Consider the following 6000-nt stretch of genomic DNA (forward strand, 5'->3'; position numbering starts at 1 on the left):
GCCATAGTTCCCAACTACTGATTTTTCTCATTTCCAAATTTCACATTCCAATCACCAGTAATTACCGATGTACCTTGATTGCATATTTGATCAATTTCAGACTGCAGAAGTTAGTAAAAATCTTCAATTTCTTCATCTTTGACATTAGTGGTTGGTGCATAAATATGAAAAATGCCCAGACTAACTAATCTTCCTTCTGGTATATGAATAGTATCTTGTCACTCACAGCATTGTACTTTAGGACAGATCTTTAAATGCTCTTTTTGACAGTGAATGTGACACCATTTTTCTTCAATCTGTCATTTCCAGCATAGAAGGCCATATGATATTTTCCAATTCAAAAATGCCAATACCTGTCTATTTTAGCTCACTAACACATAGGTACTATGATGGGTTGTGAGTTGCTCTGATGCTGGAAGCTATGCCATCAGTATTTCAAATACCAGCAGGGACAGGTTTCAGAGGAGCTTGCAGGCTAAGACAGACTAGGAAGAAAGACTGGAAGTCTATTTCTGAAAAAATTGGCCAGTGAAAACTTTATGAATACCAGCAGAACACTGTCTGGTATAGGGCAGGAAGATGACGCCCTCAGGTTGGAAGGCACTCAAAATACAAAAGAGGAAGAGTTGCCTTCTCAAAGTAGAGTCAACGTTAAAGACGTGGATGAAGTCAAGCTTTAGGGACCTTACATGCTGAGGTGGCATGACTCAAAATGAGAAGACACAGCTGCAAATATCCATTAATAATCAGATAATGGAATGTACAAAGTATGAATATACAAAAATTAGAAATCATCAAAAATGAAATGGACCACATAAAGATCAACACCCTAGGCATTAGTGAGCTGAAATGAACTTGTATTGGCCATTTTGAACAGAACAATCATTTGACCGTAGCAACAACTTGAAGAGGAATGGCATTGCATTCATAATCAAAAACAGTATTTCAAGATCTATCCTGAAGAACAATGCTGTCAGTGATAGAATAATACCCATACACCTATAAGGAGGACCAGTTAAAGACTATGATTCAGGAGGCAGAGCCAAGTTGGTGGAATAGACAGACGCTTCCAGTGAGGCCTCTTTATAACAAAGACCTGAAAAAACAAGTGAAAGGAATATATTTGTGACAACCTGGGAGCCCTGAGCATCAAAGACAAGCTTAGAAAATGGATTGAGAGGCAGGGGGAGGAAGATACCATTCAGAAGCGGAAAGGAGTTACCAGACCTGAATCGTGGGAAGCCCTCGGGCACTATTCCTGGAGCGATGGATGCAACAAGCTGGTACTAGCATTCGGCCGCAGTTTCCTCACGGAGAAGCAGGCAGCCACACAGCCTACTCACACCTCCGGAAACTGAGAAGAATGGTGCTCCCGGCAAAAGCTAAGTACTTGCATATATTTTACCCCCAAACCAGCTTCAGCGGCTGAATTCCCTGGGCCTGATATAGGTCCTGTTGAGCACCTAGAGCCATCCTTCTGGCCTTGGGGAAGGGAAAAATTTGCAATTGGGGGAAAAGATAATTTGCTAGCTCCACTAACCAGGGGAGCTCAGGACAGAAGCAGCTCCTATCCAGGCATAAACCGTCCGAGGACCTTGAGCACCTTTCCCTTCTGCATGGACCTGTGTGGGCCTATTTTGGGAGAATAGGCCCTTGTTGGCAAACTCTAGCCATTTCAGCTATGCGGTGGAGAGGTGGGTGTTTGACGTTTGACATTGCTTTGCCTATTAAACAAAGTCGTCACCTACCCACATCAGGGACCCAAGGACTGGTAGCTCCACTCAGGTCACCCACCCACCTGCAACAGGGGTCCAGAGATAACTGGCACCTCCCAGTTCATACAGCCAAAAACTTTGGGTGCCCATGGTCTGTCTGCAGAAACCACCCCCCTGCACGCTATAGGGAACAGGGACACGCTTTCCTCAGAGACGGTCGGGGGTCATTCCTCAGCCCCTGCCTTGTTCAGAGCGTGGCCCCCTACTGCAACCAGATACCGGTATATACGCCAATCACCCCTGCCCCTCTAAGACTGTAGGATAGACCCTGTACCACACACTTGATGATCAGCTACAGGAAACCTGAGCTGAATTCATAGAAGAAAACCGAATGGACTCCTAGACTGATATACCTGATAACAGCTCTAGCCAGCTGGGGACAGGATGTCAGAGCTCCAAAGGTGAAAATAATCAAGCTAGCTCAATCAAGCAACCCATGGGGTATACCAAAACAAAACAAAGCAAGCAGCTATGACACAGTAAGCAAGCATAAACTAATACAATAACTTATAGATGGCTCGGAGACAACAGTCAATATCAAGTCACATAAAGAAACAGACAATGATCACCTCAACAGGCTCTCAAAACAAAGAATCCAGGGATCTTCTAGATGAAAGTGCATTCCTGGAATTACCAGATGCAGAATACAAAGGTTTAATACACAGAACCCTTCAAGACATCAGGAAGGAAATGAGGAAATATGCAGAACAAGCCAAGTAACACAGAGATAAAGCAACTGAAGAAATTATAAAGATTATTCAGGAACATAATGACAAGTTTAAAAAGCTGGAAAAATCCATAGACAGACAGCAATCAGAAATTCAGAAGATTAACAATAAAATTACAGAAGTAGACAACTCAATACAAAGTCAGAGGTGCAGAACTGAGCAAGTAGAAGGTAGAATTTCTGAACTCAAAGATAAAACACTTGGCACTAATATATTTGAAGAAAAATCAGATAAAAGAATTTAAAAATATGAAGAAACTTCAGAATAATGTTGGACTCTATCAAGAGAAATGACCTTTTAGTGATTGGAGTACCAGAACAGGGAGGGATAACAGAAAATACAGAGAGAAATGTTGAAGATTTGTTGGCAGAAAACTTCCCTAATATCGTGAAAGATGCAAAGATATCTATCCAAGATGCTCATCGAACTCCACATAAGGTAGATGTTAAAAGAAAGTCACCAAGACATATTATAATCAAACTTGCCAAAACCAAAGATAAAGAATTTTAAGAGCAGCGAGGGATAAACAAAAAGTCACCTAAAAGGAAAGCCAATAAGAATAAGCTCCAACTACTCAGCAGAAACCATGCAGGCAAGAAGGCAATGGGATAACATATTTAAAAAATTGAAGGAAAAAAAACTGCCTGCCAAGAATCATATACCCAGCAAAACTATGTCTTAAATATGAAGGTGAAATTAAGACATTTCCAGACAAACACAAGTTTAGGGAATTTGTAAAAACCAAACCGAAACTACAAGAATACTGAAGGGAGTTCTTGGTTAGAAAATCAATAATATCAGGTATCAATCCAAGACTAGAACACTAGGCACAGCAGAACAGGGAAATCCAAAAAAACAAAGCAAGATTATTTAAAAACAAAGAAAAAAACTCAAAAAAGGGTAATACTGATGTTAGTATATACAAGAAGACAACATTAAAATAATAAAGAGGGACTAAGAAATGTAATTATACACGTTCCATATGGAGAGGAAGATATGGCAAAACAAAGAAATAAAAGTTAGTTTTAAATTTAGAAAAATAGGGGTAAATAATAAGGTAACCACAAAGGAGACAAACTATCCTACTCATCAAAATAAAATACAAGGGAAAAATATACACTCAGCAGAAACAAAATCAACAACAACAAATATGAGGAAATGACAATATATAATCTACTCAGCACATAAAATTAAGTGAGAAAAAGAAACTGTTCACAACACAAAAAAAGACATCAAACTGATAGCACTAAATTCATACCTATCCGTAATTAACCTGAATGTAAATGGACTAAATGCACCAATAAAGAGACAAAGAGTGGTAGAATGGATTAAAAAACAAGATCTGTCTATATGCTGCCTGCAAGAGACACACCAGAGACCTGGAGACACAAACAAACTAAAATTCAAAGGACGGAAAAAAATATATTAAGCAAACAACAATCAAAAGCAGGAGTGGCAATATTAATTTCTGACAAAATAGACTTTAAAGTTAAATCCATCCAAAAGGATAAGGAAGGACACAATATAATGATTAAAGAGACAATACACCAAGAAGATATAACCATATTAAATATTTATGCACCCAAGACAGGGCTGCAAGATACATAAAACAAACTCTATCAGCACTGAAAAGTGAGATAGACAGCTCCACAGTAATAGTAGGAGACTTCAACACACCACTTTCGGTGAAGGACAGGACATCCAGAAAGAAGCTCAATAAAGACATGGAAGATCTAAATGCCACAATCAACCAATTTGACCTCATAGATATATAAAGAACATTCCACCCAAAAGCAACCAAGTATACTTTCTTTTCTAGTGCACATGGAACATTCTCTAGAACAGACCACATATTAGATCATAAAGCAAACCTTAGCAGAATCCAAAACATTGAAATATTACAAAGCATCTTCTCTGACCATAAGGCCATAAAAGTGGAAATCAATAACAGGAAAAGCAGGGAAAAGAAATCAAACACTTGGAAACTGAACAATACCCTGCTCAAAAAAGACTGGATTATAGAAGACATTAAGGATGGAATAAAGAAATTCAGAGAATCCAATGAGAATGAAAACACTTCCTATCAGAACCTTTGGGACACAGCAAAAGTGGTGCTCAGAGGCCAATTTATATCAATAAATGCACACATCCAAAAAGAAGAAAGGACCAAAATCAAAGAATTATCCCTACAACTTGAACACATAGAAAGAGAGCAAGAAAAGAAACCCTCAGGCACCAGAAGAAAACAAATTATAAAAATTAGAGCTGAACTAAATGAAATAGAACACAAAACAAAAAAAAAATTGAAAGAATAAAAAAGACCAAAAGCTGGTTCTTTGAAAAAATTAACAAAATTGATAAACCACTGGCCAAACTGACAAAACAAAAACAGGAGAGGAAGCAAATAACCTGAATAAGAAATGAGAGGGGCCATGTTACAACAGACTCAACTGAAATTAAAAGAATCATATCAGATTTCTACGAAAAACTATACTCAAACAAATTTGAAAACCTAGAAGAGATGAATGAATTCCTAGACACACACTACCTACCTAAACTAACACAGAGGTAGAACTAAATAGACCCATAACAAAAGAAGAGATTGAAAAGGTAATCAAAAAACTCCCAGCAAAAAAAAAAAAAAAAAAAGCGCTGGTCCGGATGGCTTCATGGCAGAGTTCTACCAGACTTTCAGAGAAGAGTTAACACCACTACTACTAAAGGTATTTCAGAGCATAGAAAAGGACAGAGTACTACCAAACTCATTCTATGAAGCCACCATATCCCTGATACCAAAACCAGGGAAACACACCACAAGAGAATTATAGACCTATATCCCTCATGAATGTAGATACAAAAATCCTCAACAAAATTCTAGACAATAGAATTCAACAACATATCAAAAAATAATTCACCATGACCAAGTGGGATTCATACCAGATATGCAGGGATGGTTCAACATTAGAAAAACAATTAATGTAATCCACCCCATAAATAAAACAAAAGACAAGAATCACATGATTTTATCAATTGATGCAGAAAAGGCATTTGACAAAGTTCAACACCCATTCATGATAAAAACTCTCCTCAAAATAGGAATAGAAGGAAAACTCCTCGACATAATAAAGGGCATTTATACAAAGCCAACAGCCAACATCACCCTAAATCAATAGAGAGATTGAAAGCACTCCCATTGAGATCAGGAACCAGACAAGGAGGTCCTTTATCACCACTCTTATTCAACATTGTGTTGGAGGTCCTAGCCAGAATAGTTAGGTTAGATAAAGAAATAAACGGCATCCAGATTGGCAAGGAAGAAGTAAAAGTATCTCTATTTGCAGATGACATGATCTTATACACAGAAAACCCTAAGGAATCCTCCAGAAAACTACTGAAACTAATAGTTCAGAGTCTCGGGATACAAGGTAAACATACAAAAATCAGTTGGATTCCTCTACACCAACAAAAAGAACATCAAAGAGGAAATCACCAAATCA

This window comes from Loxodonta africana, chromosome 2, assembly GCF_030014295.1.
Source record: "Loxodonta africana isolate mLoxAfr1 chromosome 2, mLoxAfr1.hap2, whole genome shotgun sequence".
NCBI lineage: Eukaryota > Metazoa > Chordata > Mammalia > Proboscidea > Elephantidae > Loxodonta > Loxodonta africana.